At 32.8% G+C, this 8,361-nt stretch overlaps 1 long non-coding RNA gene across 1 annotated transcript; it reads right to left on the reverse strand.

The window, feature by feature from the left end:
- Positions 1 to 7,004: 7,004 nt before the first annotated feature.
- On the reverse strand, positions 7,005 to 7,421 carry LOC110926320. The gene is made up of 2 exons (XR_002585152.2): positions 7,247 to 7,421; positions 7,005 to 7,138 (listed from the first exon to the last, which is right to left on the reverse strand). It is a non-coding gene; the product is annotated as an uncharacterized LOC110926320 (long non-coding RNA).
- Between the last annotated feature and the right edge of the window lie 940 nt (positions 7,422 to 8,361).

The raw sequence follows: 8,361 nt of genomic DNA on the forward strand, positions 1-8,361 counted from the left end.
GCCACCGGGGCGTAGTTTAGTGTGAAGTAGGGGTTGCACCCGCCTCTCAATGTTTCGGTGAGAAGTGTAAAATTTTCTATTTTTCGTCCATAAATTTTAAAATTATATAGGATCGTTCTCCCAATTATTTTGCCTAAATATTTATACAATATATAGATCGGGTCCCATGACTTTCTGCCCCCTTGAAACTTTTGGTCAAGCTCCGGCACTGGAAAGCCATAAAACCAAAATAATGATTGAGTCGAATATTGATGAAGGGTAAGTACTACGTGTAAAATACTTATTATTTCAAAATGTGTCATTTGAAGAAACATGTATATTTTCATTTATAAACGTTTATCATTATGTCTAGGTAACATTTTCTTTCATGTGGGGGTTGCCTATAGGTTCTCATGGGTAGGAAGTCTTCGTATACATGTCTACAACATCGTGTGCTCATTAAGAATGAAACTATATTTACATTCAGAGACAAGTCTCCACTTCAGTGTAAAACAAATCATCACTCATAATAGCAAAAATGTTCATGTCAGTATCTCTAGCACGGACTCAAGAGTCAAGACATACTATTATCCTGCCTATAAGGGTGATATGACACTGACATGAGGGTTGTGACAACACCATATAGCCATAACATAACTATATGAATTGGAGAGTAAGAGCATACATTAGATAATCCAGACACTCATTAATCATACCATATTACGGAGTCATGATTAACATATAATTTCATAGATATATAATCATCTTACATTAAGAGAAATACAATGATAACACTCGACCAAAAATAGCTAAATGTAATTGTGTATATATTGTTCTTTCAACTTAAGATGAACACCAAGTTTTCCACCAATTAAGGAATGACATCTTGTTTTGGATTTATGCGGAAAATTAAAGTTAGTATCGGTCACCCAAATAAAATCAATTTGACGTATAAACGTATTTATTAAAAAAAACTTATGGAAATTGTAGGCGCATTCGTGGGCACCTTGATTGAAAATATATTTCACTACAAAATTGTCATAATCAAAACAATTATGATGATTGGAAACTAATCATTTGAAAACTTATTCCCATCAGTACAAGATTTGGAGAATTTTAAGCCACGACATGGATTTCAAATAGAAAACGTCATTATTCACTTGAATTATCACTTTCATTTTAATATATATACATTGATATATATTGTATCAAAGGGTCCACCATAGAGTTGGCCTCCGTACTTATAACCTTGTTCCGCTACACGTATCTTCTATTTCTTTTCCGTATGTGAAGTGAAGTTGCGGGCATCCATTAGGGTGTTCAGTTTTAGATACGTGCTTGTCACCTACGGCTAAACCTACACTTATAAAGGTAACAACGATTCTATGATGCGACAAAATAGTTTAAATAAATAGGTAACCGAGTGGCAATGAAAGCAAGGTCCTTCGAGTTTGTATTTGACAATTTGTTGCCTTAAGAAGCAGGCTTGGTAGTGCCATTGAGGACAATATCACTAGAATTAGCTTATAATGGCACATATACAACAAAAGACCTTAACTTAGTAGAGAATATGAAATAGGAAGAGGTTTTCATGTATAACTTATTTAATAATTGCTATGTACTCACCTTAGCATTGATTTGCTTAGTCTATGATTAACATTTTGGCTCAATTTCAATACTTGGTGCACAATTACACAAGTTGGGTCAAATGACCAATACTTACAATTCATTAAATCATAGTTACGAATTATGATGTCCCTTTTTCCACTTCTGCCAAAATCCAACCTATTTGTCACCTTTAACACCAAAATTTAGTGTTTCCAATTTCTAAATAAATCTTTTGATTGAACATCTTTGATAAAGACATTTAAATCTTGTAGACAAGAGGTTGGCTATTTTTTTGCAACTTAAACACCAATTTCATAAAATATGACATTTTAATATTTTATACCAAAACTTATTAGTTTTCAAAAATAGTTTATATGAGGATTTTCACCCAAACACAATTCAACCGTGATTATAACCATTTTAAACAACACTCAAGGTTTACAACACAATTTTTAATGGAACCACAAATAGGTAAAAATTGTGACCAATTTCCTAAATTCGTATACATACATGAACTTGGGTATATTACAAAACTAAATATAGTGATGGATTTTGATATGTCACAAGTATGTCTCAAAATTGATTTCCACTTTAAGAGCGGCCAATACACACTTGCAAAATTCAAGAAATTTAATAAAGGCTCTTTGGTCACAAGATTCAAATACTAGAAACACATGCAACGCTTTCCTGAAAAGTGAGGGATGCGACCCTTAAATTTGTTCTCTACGACATGTACGTTATTCTATTAGTGGGTCATCATGCGTTGCCTGAAGATTTAGAGTCGCGCTTAGATTGATCTTTGATGCATGTCTAATTGGAATACGTATTTTTCCATAGGCTTAATTCGTATATGTTGTCCGCATACATGATAGGCTTGTGGCTGCCGACGGAGGCTTTGTCAAAGTTACCTAATTTCTTTGATCAAATCTTCAATATCTTCGCCTTGTAGGATTCTATTGGCTTTACTCGCTCCAAGGGATGTTCATACTGGATCTCATCAAATATATATTGGATTTATATGGAAATAAATATACATTTAAATGTTGATTACTCAAATCAAATCAATTTGACTCTAGGAATATTGTTAATCTTGGATTATTCTACACTAACTTTTGATGCTAGTCCTCACTCCAATCATGCTTTATGAAAACGAAGTTCCTAATGTGTTTTCAACTAAAAAATCCAATATTTTCCCAACATCAGGATGACTAACACATGTTATAAGAAATATAGTAAATTTAAAGTTCAAAAAACCAAATATTTCAATAATCATTTACATGTATATTGTTCTCATATCTATCGGCATCTACGTGTGAGTTGTTTGTCGATTCAATGACAAGTTACCACTTTCAAATATAGGTTTGAAGCCAAAGAACAATTACAGTCGGGTAAGTTAGAATCTTTTATAACAAAATAACTTTCAAGATAGAGGAGCCAACTATTTATTTATATTCTTCTCATTTAATTTTTCTTCAACTAGGATCATTTTTTAAGTGAATAAGTGAGTTCAAATAATCTATTTATATTCTTCTCATTTAACCTTGTTTATCTACGCTATTAATAGGGATGCTCACTTAAATGTTTTCTTATAGTTTACCTCTAAACTATCATCGACAAAGTAGTTAATTTTTTTTATTAAAATAAAAACATGACAGAAATTAATTAAAGATGTACTTCAATTATCATTTTGAATTTGGTAAGGGTCAATCTATTTGGACACCTTATCTGCCTATTTAGACACCCTTTGCCTCGTATAGGCCTCGTATAGGCCTATACGAGGCGTATACGGTTACATCAAAATCAGTGCCTGACTCATGTCACTTCTGGTTTGACCCCTTCAAGACGCCTCGTATAGGCCTAGACTGGGCGTATAGGACCCTTCGTATAGGCCTCATATGTGACCCTTTGCCCCTTATATGCCTCGTATAGGCCTATACTGGGCGTCTTGAAGGGTTTTTTTTTTTTTTTTTTTTTTTTTTTTTTTAACAAACATTTTATACAATATTAATCGTTTTAGAAAACTTTTATACAAAAACAAGTTTTTTTATTTTAAATAATTAATATTAGGACCCCTCGTTGGTTTTTTTTAGTTGAAAAATAGATGTTTTGGTAGGGTAATTTGATTGTTTTTTGAGTAAGTATCGTATAGTATAGTGTAGTATAAGTCTCGTATAGGTCTTGTATAAGCCTATCGTGTTGTATCGTATCGTATAGTATAGTATAAGTCTCGTATAGCTCTCGTATAGACCTATATGGGACCTATAGGTCTTGTATAAGCCTATAGGCCTAAACGGGACCTAAACCACACCTATAGTCCTATACGAGTGTTGTATCTTATCCAATAGTCTAATATCGTATTGTATTGTATCGTATCATATCATATCGTATCGTATAGTGTAGTATAAATCTCGTATAGGCATTGTATGGGCCTATGGATGTGGTATCGTATCCTATAGTATCGTGTTGTATCGCATCGTATCGTATAGTATAGTGTAGTATAAGTCTCGTATAGGTCTTGTATAAGCCTATCGTGTTGTATCGTATTGTATAGTATAGTATAAGTCTCGTATAGGCATCGTATAATTAATATTAGTGTTATTATAATTAATATGAGTTTTTTATAATTAATATTAGTGTTATTGATATTAATATGAGTTTTTTTATAATTAATATTAGTGTTATTATAATTAATATGAGTTTTTTATAATTAATATTAGTGTTATTATAATTAATATGAGTGTTATTATAATTAATATGAGTTTTTTATAATTAATATGAGTTTTTTTATAATTAATATTAGTGTTATTATAATTAATATGAGTTTTTTATAGTTAATATTAGTGTTATTGATATTTAAAAAGAGAAAACAAAAAAAAAAACCCTTCAAGACGCCCAGTATAGGGCTATACTGGGTGTCTATGTGGACCAAAAGACCATTATACCCCTGAATTAGGCCTATACTGGGGGCAATTCAGGGGTTTAATGGTCTTTTGGACCCTTCGTATAGCCCCAGTATAGCCCTATACTGGGCGTCTTGAAGGGGTTTTTTTTTTTTTTAACAAGCATTTTATACAATATTAATCGTTTTAGCAAACTTTTATACAAAAACAATAAAACTTTTTTTAAAAAAACAACTCAAATTACCCCACCAAAACACCCATTTTTTTACTCAAAAAACATCACCCTCCAAAAACAATCAAATTACCCTACCAAAACATCCATTTTTCAACTAAAAAAAACCAACGAGGGGTCCTAATATTAATTATTTAAAATAAAAAAACTTGTTTTTGTATAAAAGTTTTGCTAAAACGATTAATATTGTTAAAATGTTTGTTAAAAAAAAAAGAAAAAAAAAAACCCCTTATATACGCCTAGTATAGGCCTATACTAGGCATATAAGAGAGGCAAAAAAGACCAATTTACCCCCAGTATAGGCCTAAATCAGGGGCTAAATGGTCTTTTTTCCCCTAGACGCCCAGTATAGGCCTATACGAGGCGTATACGAGGCAAATAAGACAAAATATGACATAATCAGAGATTCTCTTGGAAATTGAAAAAGGCTATACGCCTCGTATAGGTCTATACGAGGCGTCTTGAAGGGTGTCCAAATAGGCAATAAGGTGTGTAAATATGTAGACCCTTTGGTAAAAGATAATATCTCTAAAAGGGTCCACCTTTTGCCCGTACATACGGTGTACAAACATAAAATCCTGTCTATGCATTAACTCATAGCAAACGTATGTTATATAATTCTGATAGCTTCGGTACAATATATGTACCAAAGTTATCACACGAGTGGCTCGAGCGATGAAATTACACTGTTTTAGGCGGGGCCGAGCCAAAAAAAATTCCAAGTTTACATAGTAAGCAAGTTTGGTTGGTCATGGAAATTCAAATTGATATCTTTAATCCATCATCATGCTTTCTTTTGGCTTCTTTTTGTTGTTGATGGTGATGGATTGTCTTGAAGTGGCACAAAAGATAAGAAGAGATGGTGACCTAAAGAAAAGTGTGAATCAGTGAGAGATCCTTAGAAAGGGATTTGACACGAAAAGTTGCAATTCCCATTTTGGTATCAAGAGAATGCATCAATCTCACTTGACCAATTGGGAAGAAACCTATTCCATTCCATCAACATTGCCACCTTTGTTCTTACACAAGATAAAATCTTTGTGGGATTTACTTTGGTGTGTTTTTTCTTAAATGGGTAAAAAATCCATTCATTGAACAATGTAAGTACAACTTCTAATGCATAACATACAACTAACACTAACTTTGTACTTTATTGAGTTGTGCATGTTTAAAAGGGAGTGGTGTACTTTGTGGTTTACTATTGAAAGTACCTAAGCCTAACTTACAAAATATCATTGTGAGATTTAGGTTACGTTTGGTTAAGTGATTAAAGGTCATTGGTAATAAAATAGTTTCGAAAACAAACAAAGAGGGAAAAAATTATGGTTGGTGGGGTCGTGTTTGCATGAAGCCATGAAGGATTGCGAAAATAGGGTTGTTCGGGTCAAGGTGTACATGTTTGAGTTGTGTGAGTTTATGTTTGCAAGTAAAAATTAGAGAATATGACGTAGAATGTAGAGAAGTTGTGTATTTTTTTGTTTGGTGAAAATGGTAAAACAAAAAAGTAGATATTTAAAATGTATTTTTTTTTCAACGGCAACTTTCCTCGGTAACGTGCACCCTCTAACGGCTTTCTCAATTTTGGAGCTCGTTAACACATTGATGATGGCATTGATGGCGCCTCAGTTTGGTGATGGTGTAATGGTGTGGGGGGGGGGGGGGGGAGGGGGTTAGAAGGGGGAGGTGGCATGCTTTTCATGCCCCACTATAAATAATCTTAAAATCGTTCTTTTTCACTCATCTGATATTACACTTTAACTTTAAATTAGTTTTTGAGTATTTTATTTAAGATGTACTTTTATCTTTCTTATAACTTTTAATTTCTTAAAATTACTTTTGCATTCATTTAATATTACACATTTAGTATTTAGTTATTTTTTGAGCTTTTAGTTTATACATTGCTTTTTCGTTGATAACTTTTAATATATGATCTTTTATATAAATTAAATTAAAATATAGTGTTTCAATGTATTTGTTTCTTTCTATATTTAGATACTAGTAGGTTGCCCGCGTGTTGCAGCGGGAATAAAACAGTTAGGAAATGTTTTCATAACTGGAGGGTAGATGTAAAAAGTTTCGAAGGTTCACTTAAATAATAGAGCTGTCATTATCCTTAATAATAAGTTGACATAAAAAGTCGCAAGTACGTATGAAAACCATTGTTGCGTCTCAGTAAACACACACTATACAAAAATAAAATTAAAAACCATAAAAGTTTAAAATAAAAATCCAATTGTCAACGACTTGCATTGTGATACATTGTAATTTAGTCGTAAGGCTTACACACTTCAATTATCGCATTTAGATTTTCCAAACACCATTCTTCATCATCGAGAGTGCTATGAAAACAATTATCGATAGTTTCTTGTTCTTCTTTCACTACTACATCTACCGGACGAGGAGTTTGTTGTATGTTGTCCTGTTTAAGTCATGTATATATTGGACCAGGTTTGGCTACTAATAAAAAATAATGGTTAGTATCTTAATCACATGTGGTTTTATCATTTGTAATATATAGTGTAGATACCTGACACATTTTTCAATTATTAACTTCTTGTGTCATCTAGAACAGCTTCCTAATTTTTGTATAAGAGAATAATGAACAAGTGAGTAAAAGTGACCAATTTGTGTGAACTAAAAATATAAAAACAAAATGCATTAACAATCATTACATTTTAATTCCAAAGCTTCCTAATTTTTGTAAGAGATAATGCATGACATAATCCGTACGATATGAGAAGAAACAAAATAATGAAACAATAATAAAAAGAGCGTAGTTTTGATATACGGGAACAAATAAAAATACAATAATGGCAAAATTAAGAGACCGTGAAATCCGTACCTTAAAAGGCATACAAGAATTGGATTGAGTTGAACCAAATTTTACTGATGAACTTCAATCTTCGGAGCTCTAATGATGATATGCAGGAGTGAATATGAAATTGATAAAAAACTGGATGTTAAACAATACTCATCTAAACTTGTTGGAATCAGATCTTTAAACTTGACAAAATAAAACCAAAAAGCCAAAGAAAATACAACGGGGCAGCCGGTTCGAACCTGCGCCCCTAGTTCATATGAGTCGGGATAAGACCACCCTACAAGTCGATTGAACCGCAAGATCTAGTTCTTTTTATTTTTATATCTTATTTGAATATACCAACAATAAGTCATCTTCTACATTAACCCATCCTACTGAAACCCATGAAAATATAAATTCCAATGAAAAAAAAGTTTGGTGTCCGGTTGGTTTTGAAGTCTCCGGCGATACTTCTTCTTTCGAGAATCCTTGTTTCCTTCAGTATGAACATACCAACAATAAGTCATCTTCTACATTAACCCATCCTACTGAAACCCATGAAAATCAACCTTACAGTCTATGATTATTAATGAATAGATGGTGGTTTTAATGTAAGATTAGTGACGAATCGTTTGGCAATAAGTAAATAAGACGTATACCGAACGGTGTAAGGTCCTCGACTTGCTCTGGTAAGTTTCTCCGATCTCCGGCGACGCTTTTGAAGTCTCCGACGTTTGAGAGGGGAGAAAAAGGATTGTAGGATGAGAGATGACTCCGGCCGATCTCCGACGGCGCTTTTGAAGTCTCCGGCGTTCGAGAGGGGAGAAAAAGGGTTGTAGGAT

This window comes from Helianthus annuus, chromosome 17, assembly GCF_002127325.2.
Source record: "Helianthus annuus cultivar XRQ/B chromosome 17, HanXRQr2.0-SUNRISE, whole genome shotgun sequence".
In the NCBI taxonomy this organism is placed as follows: Eukaryota; Viridiplantae; Streptophyta; class Magnoliopsida; order Asterales; family Asteraceae; genus Helianthus; species Helianthus annuus.